Source organism: Lygodium microphyllum, chromosome 15, assembly GCF_053477565.2.
Source record: "Lygodium microphyllum isolate KBCC chromosome 15, Lygodium_microphyllum_v1.1.10, whole genome shotgun sequence".
NCBI classification, from domain to species: domain Eukaryota; kingdom Viridiplantae; phylum Streptophyta; class Polypodiopsida; order Schizaeales; family Lygodiaceae; genus Lygodium; species Lygodium microphyllum.
Window position 1 is genome coordinate 147,755,020 of NC_141149.1, and position 15,459 is coordinate 147,770,478.

Consider the following 15,459-nt stretch of genomic DNA (forward strand, 5'->3'; position numbering starts at 1 on the left):
GGTGTTGTTGGCATCAAATTGATTGTTGGCTACTGAGTTGTCAAGTTAGGGTAGCGAGCATTTGACCAATCAAGTTAGGGCGACAAGGTTGCCCATGAATTATTGTCTTAATTTAAGGAACCTAAGGTGCTTGTTAATTGGGTTAACAGGGTATAAACCCTAACCCAAGGATAAAAGGATAAACAAACAAACCCTTGGGGATCTTGCCAAGTCGCAATTGATTCCGGATCGAATGTTGAATGCATTCGGAGAGAAGGATTCACACCTTAGCAGTTGGCCAAATAAATGACCACCGGTTTGATTGTATTTGTACAATTTAGGAGCATTATTTGTATTGCTTTGCTCAAAGAACTAAAGATGGAAAGATAATTAATGCTTCAGGTTGAAGGCCTAGAGGGAGAGGCAGCATCAGTTACCCTTGATTGTCTGCCTGACCCTAACCAAGGGGGTTGTTAGCCGCGCCGGGAATCTAGACCGAACCCGCCGCAAGAGGTCTCTCCGTTGGATGCTACTTGGAGCAAGAGGACACTTGGGTGCTAGGGGGGCTCTGGCCATAAATCCCTTGCCTTTCGAGTCCTACACAAGAGGCCGACATGACTCCGGATTGCATCTGGAGGCCCACATACTAGTCTATGAGCAAAAACTTGGATTAGTAATCCTTGAGGATTGCTGGATTGCCTTCGGGCGGATTATGGATTGCCTTCGAGCGGATTATGGATAGCCTTCGGGCTGGATTATTATGATGTATTCCAAAGACTCATTAATAAGATAACTTGTTGAAAAGGCACTTGTTTGACACTGTTTTTCCATGTCAAGTGCTAAGATTACGTGAAGGAATCGGTGATTAACTGGCTAATTAAGAAAGCTATTTTTGCATGTCAAACTAAATGTGGTAGGTAATTAGACAACTAAAGCAACCCCGAGGAAAGTGCGGTGGATGTGGCCATGGGTCCGTCCTATGGATGGGTGGTCCCAGTTGGCTGGGAACTTTTCTCAAACGAAATCGAGAGCAAGGAACGATGACTTAGAATCTAGGATACTAGAGTCCCGATTTATGTTGTTTTAGGGGAATAGAATGGGACTATGCCTTATGGGCAGAGAGGTCGAGCTTTGCCTCCCTCTCGTTTTCCATTCTCCTTGAACCAAGTGCAACATGAACCCGCTTCGACCGTGACGTTTCTGCGTAAAATAGTTTGCCTGGGGTTCGACGCTAGCTACCGTTCTAGGAAATTGACCACTAGAAAAACCTCGATTCAAGTCGGTCCTAAGTGGGAACAATCAGAATGCTTTCGCTTCGTGGTTGACTCGGGAGGACCTAGATCACAAACCCCGTGACAGTTTGTGGGAGTACCGGGCGGTGCTTTCTAGATTCTCTTTCCCATGGGCTGCTAAGATGTGTCCGCAAGTAAATAGGTGGACACGTTACAGTTGGTATCAGAGTGAACCAACAAAGGATCCGTCTTTTATAAGAAAACTTAATGAGGAGAATTAGAGCAAATATTGCTATTAAGAACATTTTCTTACTTATCGATACTGTCTTAGAGAGTCGCGAAGCATGGAACAAATTTTTGGTGTTCCAGGTTATGTTTATGACCGCGATGCGTGCCTCAGATTATCGACGGAGGATCGATATGATGAATATCCTAGACCGCATCTACAATCCTACACCCCTGTACGTGGAATAGAGATTGACGGGTGATTCAAGGATTTATTACATAGCTGCCCACCGATTTGTGTACCTTCGAACCAACCTAAAGAGAATCAAGTGGTTGGAGGACCTAAAGATCGTGAAGGTGTTCATTTTTGTTGAGGCTCACGCAAACGCAACCCTACATGTTGGAGAACAAAAGGTCAAGCTGAACACGTATGTGTACAAGAAAGTGATCCGAATAATCCCTGCTGACAGAATCAAGGTGTTGGGACATTACGAGAAGAACGGGTACCAAAGGAAAGGATACCCTAATCTTCAAATGACCTATCGATTCCTGAAAATCCATGACCCCAATCCATACTATTATTCAGTTCCCGTAGCTAAATGTAACACAATCTTATTCTCCCCGAATTAATGTATCAGCTTGTTCCATCTCCCCAAGAATAATTGTACTCCGAAAGGGCTATGCCCATATGAATGAAATAAGACTCTTTTTATCAATGATTGTCTTGACTATGAGTATTGATAAAAAAAGTTAAGTGATTAGGTCTCTTGGCTGAAAGCTGAATTGGGCATGAAATGTAACGTGAGAAATGTTTAGCGAGTTGTTAACGTTAATAATCTCAATGCCTAGGCATAACCTCAGGTGCAGATTCCTAGTTCGACCCCTACACCAAGTACAGCCGTAATTTAGGAGAAGAAGTTTCTTCTCAAGCAAATCAAGCCACCAGAATTTGATGGCAAGGGAAGGACCATCCAAACTTATGAGATCTGGATCGAGTCCATGGAAAATTATTTTGAAGTGGCAGGTACTGCACCAGCCAACCAAGTAATGCTCGCCAAGCTGAAGCTTACCGGCGAAGCAAGACTTTGGTGGAAGCAATGGTGTAGAGACTAAGGGATCTCGGAAGGGTCAGTTACTTGGGAAAATCTTAAAAGAGCTGTACGTGAAAGATATCTACCACCTGCCTACTGCACATAGAAGATGAACGAGTTCTATGAGCTGAAATAGCTTGGTTTATCTCTTGACGCATATTACTCAAAGTTCATCTCTCTTTTGAAGTATGTGCCACAAATGGACATGACACAACAGGTGTCGAAGTTTTGTGCTCGATTAAACCCACCCGTAAATACCTGTCTCGAGTCAATGCGCCCAATAGATCTTCAGGATGCACTCATTCGAGCCGCACCCATAATACAAGAGGTAAAGACCAGGCCAAGAAGTAACAAGACTTGGTCTTACAAGGATCAGAACAAAGGAGTGTATAGGTCCCACAGGCGAAGAGAGTTGAAGGTCAAAACCAGGGAGAAAGGAAGAAAGCTAGGACCAATAATGTCAATAATTTTGTTTCTACCCAAGGTAATGGCCGCAACCTCTGTTGCTTCCATTGCAACGAGCCTGATCATTTCAAAAGGCAATGTCCCAAGCTTGGCGGAGGACAATGTCAAGGGCCACCCCAAGGAACCATTCGTGGCCAAGGAGCCGCCGTCAGGACCAGAGGAAGAATTGCCAGTGTTGCCAACAGGGAAATATGCGATGAAGAAGACCCGACCATGGAAGCAGACTTTGAGAGGACAACAGTCCATGCCACTCTTCACAAGAAAGGCCCGAATCACTAGTTTTCGGTGATTCAAATACCATCGGATTATCAAGGTAAAGGCTTCAAAACTTTGATTGATTGTGGTAGTACACATTCCTTTATTTCACCAGTTTGTGCAAGAAGATTAGGAATAGCCACAAAAGATGCACCTACCTTGCTTGTGGAGTTAGCAAATGGTCATAATGTCACTTGTACCAGGCAAACTGCTAAGGTGGAATTCCTATTGGGAAGAAAGTCGACTTCGGTCAGATTCAGGGTTATGAACCTAGGTATCCATGAGTGTTTGCTCGGAATGGATTGGCTTAAACCTAATGATGCCCACATTCACTGTGGAAAGGGCCAAGTTTCCTTTCGAAATTCTAAAGGGGAATTGGTCACAACTCAAGGAGAGGCTAATAGGCCAAAAACTCAACTTGACAAAGCATCTCGGATAATAAAAGGAGCTAGAAAGGGGCTGCATGTCTATTTGATTAAGCTAAATAAGCTTGATCAGAATCATGAGTCTAGTGAAGAACCTTCATGGCTAAAGGAGTATGCTGACGTATTTCCTGAAGAGCTGACAGAACTTTCTTCTCAAAGGGAAGTTGATCATGAAATCAAGCTAGCACCAGGAGCTGCACCAATTGCAAAGAGGCCATATAGAATACCCATCCTGGAAGCGATTGAGCTGAAGGAGAAACTCAAGTAACTGTTAGAACAAGGTTACATCCATCCTACCAGTTTGCCATGGGGAGCTCCAGTGCTGTTCCAGAAGAAGAAAGATGGAACGCTTTGGTTATGTATTGATTACAGAGGGTTGAATCAATTAACCATTAAGAACAAATATCCTATTCCAAGAATAGATGAACTTCTTGACCATCTTCAAGGTGCGAAGATCTTCTCCAAGATTGATCTCAGGTCTGGATATTATCAAATAAGGATCAAGGAAGAAGATATCCCAAAGATGGTATTTAGCACAAGATATGGACATTTTGAGTTCTTGATCATATCACTTGGGCTGACGAATGCACCTGCCACCTTCAATAGGTTAATGCAGGATATCTTTAGACCATATCTTGATGACTTCGTACTCGTCTTCTTCAACGATACCTTAGTCTACTCCAAACAGGAAGAAGATCATGAACCCCAGCTTCGCATTGTCTTAGAGACAATGAGGGCACACAAGCTTTATGCCAAGAAGAAGAAGTGTGCATTCTTCAAGCGACAGATTGAATATCTGGGATTCATTGTATCAATGGAAGGGATTTCAATAGACCTGTCCAAGGTTAGAGACGTTCTAGAATGGCCAATACCAACAATTGTCAAAGAAATACGCAATTTTCTTGGATTGACAGGATGATACAGGGTCTTTATCAAAGACCATGCTTTGATTGCAGCGCCCTTGATGGATCTACTGAAGAAGCAAACATCAATTGTATGGTCACCTGCTGAACAATCCATCTTTGACAAATTAAAGCAAAGCTTGGTATCAACACTGATCCTGAAACTTCCAGACCTTGGTAAGGAATCTGAAGTGATAATTGATGCTAGCACACTTGCCTTAGGATGTGTGCTTATGCAAGAAGGCCATCCTATAGCATAATCTTCAAGGAAATTAAAGAGTCGTGAAAGGAACTATGCTACCCATGATTTGGAGATGTTAGCTGTCATCCATGCTCTCAAGCTTTGAAGACATTACTTGCTGGGTAACAAGTTTACCCTAGTGACAGATCATAAAAGTCTCAAATGGATCTTTACCTAGAATGAGCTCAACATGAGGCAACGTCGATAGATCGAAGTGCTGGAGGAATATGATTTTGAAATCAAATACCGTCCTAGAAAGGAGAATGTAGTTGCCGATGCACTCAGTCGTTCGCAAGGCATTTCTAAACTCTCTAATCTTGCAAGATCCATCAATAGCTAGATCTCTAGTCACAAAGGTATCCATGCCAAACAACCCAGTACTTGAGCTAGCTAAAGAAGAGGCATGCCATGATCCAACTTATCAGAAGATGCTTAGGGAGATCCCTATCAAGGATTAAGACCCGAAGCTATAGGCAAAGTATCAAGAATTCTCTATCAATGGTGGACTTGTCTACTATAGAATGAGATTATGTATACCTACAAGCCAGTCACTCAAACAGAAGATACTCTGGGAAGCTCATGACTCCCCTTTTGCAGGACATCCTGGCTATGCGAAGACCCTCAATGCAGTCAGAAAGAGCTATTATTGGGAGAGGCTTAAAGGTGATGTTCTCAAATATGTCACTGAAGGTTTGTCTTGTCAACGCATTAAGGCCGAACATGTCAAAATGCCAAGAAAATTGCAACCACTTGATATTTCCCAAATGAAATGGGAATTCATCAGTATGGATTTTGTTTTTGGCCTACTCCAAGTTCAGGGAGGATACAACTCCATCATGGTTGTGGTTGATATGCTCACCAAGGTTGCACACCTTATCCCTATTAAGAAAAACTATAAAGCCTCAGACATTGCAAGGTTATTTATTAAGGAGATATTCAAACTGCATGGGTTGCCTAGAAGAATCATTAGTGATCGTGACTCTCTCTTCACATCACACTTCTAGAGAGCTATCTTCGAAGCCATTGGGACTCAACTCTGTTTTAGTACAGCTTACCATCCCCAAACCGATGGTCAAACGGAGCGAGCCAACCAAGTCATTGAGGATATGCTAAGAGCACACTGATGCCATAAACCCAAAAAGTGGATTCAATATTTGCCGCAGGTTGAGTTTGCCTACAATGCTTCTTACCAACAAAGCAATCAGATGACCCCTTTTCAAGCATTGTATGGGCACGACTGTTGAAGTTCTTAAAACTTCTCGAATCCAACCTTGAGGGTTGAAGCTTCAAAGAAAATGTTGGAAGATATGGATGACCAAATAAAGTCAATAAGATAGGACATCCAAGCTGCCAAGGATAGACAGAAGGCATACGCAGATTTAAAACGTCAAGATAGATCCTTCGCTGAAGGAGATATGGTCTTCATTCGCGTACGCCCAAAGAAGAGTTCCCTATCCTTGGGTGAATGCAAAAAGCTAAGTCCAAGGTATTGTGGACCCTACAAGATTCTCAAGTGCTTAGGACCTAATGCTTATAGACTTCAACTCCCAGAGAACCTAAAAGTTCATAATGTATTCCATATCAATCTATTGAAAAAGTATGTGCCTAACCCTAGTCATGTGCTTGATGACCAACAAGTTGTAATGCCTAGCCAAGGAGTCCTTGAGCTATGGCCTGACAGGATCTTAGATGTTAGGGAGAGGCATTTGAGATCCAGAACCTTGAGAGAATACCTCGTCTAGTGGAAAGATTATCCCGAGGAGGATGCCCTTTGGATGGATGAAAGTACTCTCAACCAACAATACCCCCAGTTCTTCTCGAGATGAGGACATCTCGATTCATCTAAGGGGGAGAGAATGTAATATTTCTGCTCGAAATATTAAGTCAACCTTAAACCCTGCACACCCCGCACAATAAGGCATCCCAAAGTGATCTCCCACATCGTAAAATGTTGGTAGTTAAACGCTTACCCCACGCATGCGATAATAATCCCCATCTATGTTGTGCAAATAAGGCCAAGGTTAAAACCCACAAGGCCGCACGAGAACACTCTCTACGGGAAAGGTAAATGTATAATGGGTAATTTTGGTGCAATTTTTTTTATTAATTACCCCTCCCCTCAGTCGTAGGGGGAGAGGGAGTGTGAGAGGAGTAGTGTTATGTGGAGAGCATGGGGGAGAGAGGGGGCATGCAAGACATCCACATGTGTGGATCTCCCCCCCTCCCCCTTACACACCATAAGACCTCCCCCCTGGAGCTTGGAAGGGAGGCATGAAGAGAGAGAATATAGAGGTCGTGGTGCTGCTGCTACTGCCGCCTGCGCCGTGCGAGCTGCCATCCCGCCATCTGCCATCGCCGCCCTACTGCAGGCCACCTCCACCGCCACCATCGTCATCACACCCCTCCTCGTTGACATCGCCCAGGTCATCATTCTCTCCTCCAATCATTACACCCCCTCCACGTCATTCTACTGAGAAGTAGAAGCTTCTTGGAAGCTTCTTTAGAAGCTTCTAACAACGCTTTCATAAGCCGTGTAAACGCGTGCTTCCTCGGGAATTAAAAATCCAAGCCTCCAAGGCCCCTGATCCTGTGCAGGAGAGGAAGATCGCAGACTGTGAGTCTTCAAGACGCGCGAGTAACCAAAGGGAAGCTGCTGCAACAAAAAAATACGCTACATAAATGGCCCCAAAACAAAAGATGCAAGGCTCACGTGCAGAAGTCTCCAACCCAAGTCTATGCATGGACATTCCTACCAGTTCTCATGCACAAGTTCTACAAGCTTAATTCCACACAAAAGAAATACATTAGGCATGTTTAACTTCATGGGAAGAATGCATTTACGCTTGTCTCTAATCCACGTAGTAAAGTTAAAATGCATTTGGAAAATTATCTCCTTGGACGATTTACAAGAGTTAGTGCATGTCGTGTATTTGGGTTTGCTTGCACTTCCAAGTTGCAAATCCTAAGCTCATATTGCATAGGTTTAAAAAAAAGAAATTGTTTAAATGCATCCTTGATTGGCCGTGGAAAAGAAAAGTGCATAAGGTATTTAGGTAGTAATTTTCTACTTGTGGATTCGTATGAGATAATCGTTGTCATCCATTGGATGTTGTCCAAGTAGTTGCATTGCATGGAAATGAAACCATGACCTTGCATGTTGCATGCGAATATGCTTATATTTTAAGACAGATTAAGTGCTGTAGAACGGATTAAGTCAACATTAGTCTTATGATATTTTTCATGCATGAACTTCATTTATCAAAGTTGTATCTAGAAAAGGTTGCATGTCACATATTCGTCATGCATGAACTTCATTTATCGAAGTTGTATCTAGAAAAGGTTGCATGTCATATTAAAGCCTGAAATTCAATTGCATTAAACAAAAGGTTGTAGGCATAGCCCCTTGATGTAAATCTATGTAGGTTTTATGCAAGTTATTCCCCAAGTTATCAATCATCATGATTTTAGCAAGGAAAAGAAATGGTCATTGCAAACCTTATAGTTGCATAAAAGTAATGAATCGCATATTTGCACGTAATGTGATGTCTTGCAACTATTTACACCTTTAGAACAAGTTTAGCATCTCTAAGAAAAGATCGTTTCTTGTCGCAAGACAAGTAGATCGATTTAGCTAAATCACTTGTAATGATATAACCCACATGGGATTCTTAAAAGCATAAGTAGTTAGTACAACAAACACCTCAAAGTGCTAGCTAGGGCTTGGTATGTTAAAAATTCTGCCTAGTATAGCACTTGGGATGCAAAGTCAAGACTTTCGAACCCAAGGGTCCTAGCCACATTCACGGAATGATTGGGTTAGTTAGATGCCCATACAATAACAATCTAGGGTTTTACCCTAAGGATGGAATGACCTAATACTAGACTTCCGATTGAGTTTAGAAACCCTAGGGCCAAGCGTTGTGACCTAGTAAGGATAGGGTTGGGTTGGATAAGAATACATCCCAAACCCTACATCTTTTCTAAACATATTTCTTGACCAAGAAATGCCGATTGATGGGAAAGATGATCCTGCAAGTCAAATGTGATTCCTATGCAACAAGTTGCAACGTCGCATGGTTTTGTGTTAAATCACAAAGTAGAGTTGCAACTCCTTAAGAACAAGGTTGGCAGGTTCTAGTCAAGGTCTAACCTGCAAGAGGATGATTAATCCTATTTATGAGTTGCCAAGTTAGGGTAACGAGAATTTGACCAATCAAGTTAGGGTGACAAGGTTGCCCATGAATTACTGTCTTAATTTAAGGAACCTAAGGTGCTTGTTAATTGGGTTAACATGATATAAACCCTAACCCAAGGATAAAAGGATAAACAAACAAACCCTTGGGGATCTTGCCAAGTCGCAATTGATTCCGGATCAAATGTTGAATGCATTCAGAGAGAAGGATTCACACCTTAGCAGTTGGCCAAATAAACGACCACCGGTTTGATTGTGTTTGTACAATTTAGGAGCACTATTTGTATTGCTTTGCTCAAAGAATTAAAGATGGAAATATAATTAATACTTCAGGTTGAAGGCCTAGAGGGAGAGGCAACATCAGTTGCCCCCGACTATGTGCCTAACCCTAACCAAGGGGATTGTTAGCCGCGCCAGGAATGTGGATCGAACCCGCCGCGAGAGGTCTCTCCGTTGGGTGCTACTTGAAGCAAGAGGATGCTTGGGTGCCAGGGGGGCTCTAGTCGTAAATCCCTTGCCTTTCGAGTCCTGCACAAGAGGCCGACATGACTCGGGATTGGATCTCGAGGCCCACATACTAGTCTACGAGTGGAAACTTGTAATCCATGAGGATTGCTGGATTGCCTTCGGGCAGATTATGGATTGGCTTCAAGGGGATGATGGATAGGCTTGGGGTTGGATAATTATGATGTATTCCAAGGACTGATTAATAAGATAACTTGTTGAAAAGGAACTTGTTTGACACTGTTTTTTCTATATCAAGTGCTAAGATTACGTGAAGGAACCAGTGATTAACTGGCTAATTATGGAAGCTATTTTTGTGTGTCAAACTAAATGTGGTAGGTAATTAGACAACTAAAGCAACACCAAGGAAAGTGTGGTGGATGTGGCCATGGGTCCGTCCTACGGATGGGTGGTCCCCGTTGGCCAAGAATTTTTCTCAAACAAAATCGACAACAAGGAATGATGACTTAGAGTCTAGGATACTAGAGTCCCAATTTATGTTGTTTTAGGGGAATGGAATGGGACTATGCCTTATGGGCAGAGAGGTCGAGCTTTGCATCCCTCTTGTTTCCCATTCTCCTTGAACCAAGTGCAGCATGAATCTGCTTTGACCCTGACGTTTCTGTGTAAAGTAGTTTGCCTGGGGTTCGATGCTAGCTACCATTCTAGGAAATTGACTACTAGAAAAACCTCGATTGAGGTCGATCCTAAGTGGGAACGGATGGAATACTTTCGCTTCGTGGTAGACTCGGGAGGACCTAGATCGCAAACCTCGTGACATTCCGTGAGAGTGCCAAGCGGCACTTTCTAGACTCTCTTTCGGATGGGCTACTAAGACGTGTCCGCAAGCAAACAGGTGGACACGTTACAATCGTGAGCCCTCATATAGGATAATTGTCCTTATCAAGCTTCTCAGTAACAATCTAATTAAATAAGTTAGACATTTTGACAAAGGATAATTGTTCTTATCAAGCTTCTCACCAACAATCTAGTTGAAGAAGTTAGACATTTTGATAAAATTGACAACTTTCAAAAAACTGCAATATGTAAGTAAGTTGATACAAAGTGAACCACAACTAAACACATAGCCCTGTTCACAGTTTGCACAACAATAACTATAATTTGTAATTTATATATGCAAATAGCTTCTCTGTCTAACCCAACAAACATCTCAAACCTTAGAGATTCACAATCTGTACATATGCAGATGTAAACAACCAACAAAGTCCAAACTATAGTATATCCAAATACTAGCATTGGGACCACTTACAAGTTTAGATTCGAGGTCGAAAAGACCTCACTGCAAAAAATATACTATTTTTCTTGCTCACCAAGTTTCATTACAATTAGAGACTACAACCTTGTGAGCCTTAAGAGCCTCCTCTTGCGACTATATCCTAAGGTAAATTGAGCAAGGTGGAAGAGTTTCTTACTCATTACTTGCTTGCTTACTTTCATTCTTTAATGCCTTCACCTTAGCCTTCAATCAAGCTTCATGCAACTCCGAGATGGCTCTAATACCATGAAAACAAACAAAAGGGAATAGAGGTGAAAAACCCAAGAGCACGCATACAAAGATAATGGAGACTTAAGCACATAGAGAGATAAGGATGAAATCTTCTTATCTTCTTCTTCCTTATTCTTCCATACAAAAGAACTAAGTCTACAACATAATAAAAGACTAATATAAAATTACCACAACGTATGTGCACGCGGTCACTAAGTGTGAATGTGCTAAGGAAAGAAGAGGTGGCACATTGAATGTGCCATAACCAAGGATGGACTAAGTGGGTGTACTCTAGTTGTAGAATCACTAGTGTATCCTCATGTTGGTCACCTAACATGCCACTGAATAATATCCAAACACATCACTAAGACACATAGTGGATGTCAGCTCATGTAGAGCTCGACATCTCAACATCAAAGTTAGTCGCGTGCTCTCATAGAAATAGAGGTGTCTAAGAACTTGTGTACAGGACCAAGCCCATTTCAAATTATTAAAACCAAAGTCATCATTAGCAATAAGTGCATCATTTGAACAAGAACCTTTGCAATTTTCCCAATATCTATAACATAATCACTAATGCTTCGATTTTTGCACCATGCACAACCATGTAGAATTTTTTTAAAATATATATTTATTGCCTTCGTATAAGTGCCATATACCTTTTCAATTATCTCCCATACATCCTTACATAGACTTGATGTTTTTAATGTACCAAATCAAAGTCTCCGAAATACATATGGAGATCCAATGTAGTACATGCATATTTTTACATGTTGAGTCCTTATAGTCTTTCTTCTCTCCCTCTATTGGATCCTCTATTATCCCCAATAGTTCATGTTAACCTATTTGACCTCTACATAAGGTTTCAAAAATGTAGTTTTGTGAGCCATGGGATGGTGTGTCCTAGTGTAAACCACTTGAAATAACCTCTAGATAAAGTTTTAGAGATGTAATTCTATGAGTTATCATGGTATGGTTTGCACTAGCACAAATCATATGAAATAGGTCACGTTCATAGTCATTCTTAAGTTTTTTTGACCATTTAAGCTTAATTTTGGGATCAAAATTATTCTTTCAATCTCTAAGTGGTCTATACTAGTGTAGACCATCCTATGACTCATAGAATTGCATTTGTGAAGCTTTATTTAGAGGTGAAATAGGTTATATTTGTAGTTGTTTTTAAGGTTTTCCAATCTTTTGACCTCACTTTTGGGATCAAATCACCAAAATTTACACTCTTATGTATTTCTTCTATGGACCACAATTTTAAAGAGGTCTTGAAATATGATAAACTTCAAGGTTTTTCCCTGTGTGTGTGTGTGTGTGTGTACACACATATGGGTATTTACATATATCAAAACAGTTGCTATGCTTTTCTAGATATGTAATTATTCTCCCCCTAAAAGCACATCTCAACATATTCATTTTGAGTTTCTTCTAGGAAATTGTGTGTTTTATTTAACAAAATATCACAAATCAAAGAATTTATAGATAGACCTTGAACACACATAGTATAGAGGATCTAGATATGGTGCACACCATAAGTTATTGTACACTACATTAGATCTTGAAAGATGTGAAGAACTAACCACACTTTTAAAGCTTGTAAGGCTTGATATGGAGGACTTGTGGGATAGGGTATCGAAATTTGAGGGGGGGAATGCAAATATCATTTTTGTGAACTTTCATGAATTTAATTTTTGGAAATGACTATTCTCATTCTAATAAGCTTGAGGGATGAGGGCCTAAATGTTTGTGAGGTCCCTAAATTTGTGGGGATTGTTTCTTTATGCATGGGAAGAAAAACATAACACAGAGGATCGTATTTTATGATGGATGGGCGTTTCCATCCATGCATATATGTATATGTTACAAATACACATATAACCACTCATGACACTTATAGAATTTTATTTTCTAAACATGCTTTTATACATCATGACGTTAGAAAGTATGCCCTAAAATCTCACTAGCTAGGCATATAGTTGGAGAAGCTCACCTAAAGAATCTCAAAAGAAGAAATCACCCCCCTAAGAGACTACAAAGTGGTCTCTTTAGTAGGGATGTAACTAGAAGACTATTTGTAAGATGAAAGAAGTTTAGGAACCCTCAATATTTTACCCTTTTGGACCCACACTCGATGCTTCACTACACAGTGGACTTAGAGTCCACTAATTGGGAAAGTCCATATATCGTATGGGATTCAAAGGTTCCAATCACCAAGAGTTGTCCAACTAAGTACTGAAGGTTACCTCTTATCGTCTAGTTAGGGGTGAATGCCTTACATTCATATTAGAGAAAAAAAATACAATGTTGAAGTATATCTTGAATTATATATAAGCTAACATTTCCAAAATCGATAGATGATTGATGATCTTCTCCTCATTTAAAAAACCAAGGTAAACTTTGGTTATCAATTTGCTAGACCTTGTAATAAGTATCCATCAAACCATTTTCAAGTCTTCAAATTGAGGATATTTGTATTTGGAGTCATATGATTTTGAGTCTCTCATCTAGGTTGAAAAGGAAATGCTTTTGATAAAAGAAGAAAGAAGAGTCTTCTAGTGAAGGTAGGAAAATAAGAGAAACTAATTTGCAAAAAGAGTTGTGATACTTTACATAAGATAATATCAACCATGTTCTTAATCAAGCATACTAAGTTAAGTTGAATAGACATGACTAGAACATATATTAGCTTATGAAGTAGTACTTGAGGTTGTTAAATATGTTTGCCATAAAATGTGTGATTATTGAAATATGGGTAAACTTATAGTTAGATTATATCTACCTTTATCTTGGCTTGCAAATAAATTATTCATATTCTCATAGTATCCAAAACAACCTCCTGATTTGAGGGAAGTTCTATTGTAAATTTTACATATTATCTAGAAATTAGTTTTTGCTAGATCAATGCCTTGTACGTGGAAGTTGAAAATAATATTATTATCAAGTTGATGCAAGTCCCTCCTTTAATGCATAAGTATCTAAGGTGGAGAAGGATATTAAGGTCTAAATAGAGGTCATGGATGTGTAACTTTCCACTAGTACCATTTCTACCAAAATGAGTCCAATCTTCAATGATTTCACCTCAATGGTGGTGTGAAACTTTGGTGAAAACAATGGTCTAAAGATACCAAACCTAAGAGGACATCAATATAGATGAGAAATACAATTATCTAGAACTCCCTCATGTATCCTTAAAGATGAATGAGCTTTTTAGCCTAATGCAATATAAAATTTCACCCTATAATAATCCTACTCAAACTTCATTACCTTGAGAGATTACGCTCCAACATGAAGATTAAATGATGGAGTTTCAAGGTCCAATACTCCCTTAGACCTTAGCTTAGACATGATGAGACCTACACCCTTAGAAGATGCACTCATCAAAATTCAACCACTCGTTAAAATGATGAATTCCCATGCAATATATCCCCATAGAAGACAACACCTTGAATCTTATCTGGAAGAAGATCATTCAATGAAATTCAATATGGATCAAATCTCAAGTTTATTCTCTCTGGGGCAAAGGAGGAGGAGGGGTAGAACGGCATCACTCATAAATTTTCACCCCATAAGAATCCTACTTAAATTTCATTACCTTGAGAGATCACACTCTATTATGATAATTAAATGACATGTGACAAGAGTTTATCAAGGTCCCAATATTGCCCTAGACCTTAGCCTGGACATGATGAGACCTACATCTTTGGAAGAAGCATTCATCAAAAGTCTACCACTCATCAAACAGATTAATGTCCATTCAATATAACCCACAGAAGAGAAAACCTTGAATCCTATCTTGAAGAATATCATTCTATGAAACAAAGGATGGATTGAATCTCAAGATTATTTTCTTGAGGGGGGAGGGGGGAGGGAGTGAAGGGGTCACTCATAAATATCTAAGCATATCACGTGGGTTTAAAAGGAGGAATTCACCAATTGTATAGAATTGGGTGTGTTTTATTACAAGAAAAATCAAAGTTAAGGGTATTTCTAAATAAGCCTAGAATGCATGTGATATAAAGGGTTACATATAATGAACCTCTTGAGATTATTCTATGGAGGGAGCAAAGAACTCGCCTAGGAGAAGATTTGCTTGTTTCCATTGCAATGAGCAAGGACATTTTCAAAGAAGAACAATGATATTTACCAAAGTGACTTGATGGGATGTGAAAATGTTACTTCTATTGGAGTGTAAAAGAACGCACAAGCATCCCTTGCTTCCAAGAAAGCACAAATGAGCCACTGATTTAAAAGCCCATTTAAGCACAATAGTTGTGGCTAAGTTTGATGGAAGCAAGGGTTGATGATCTTGTATGGAGGATTTTTAAAGAAATTAGAGCTTGAGAGAGTTTGTTCTTGTAGGGCAACCTCTTTTTTTAAGGAGGAAGATGAAATGCATATAGCTTAGTACAGTAAAGCCAAGGATTTTTTGGTT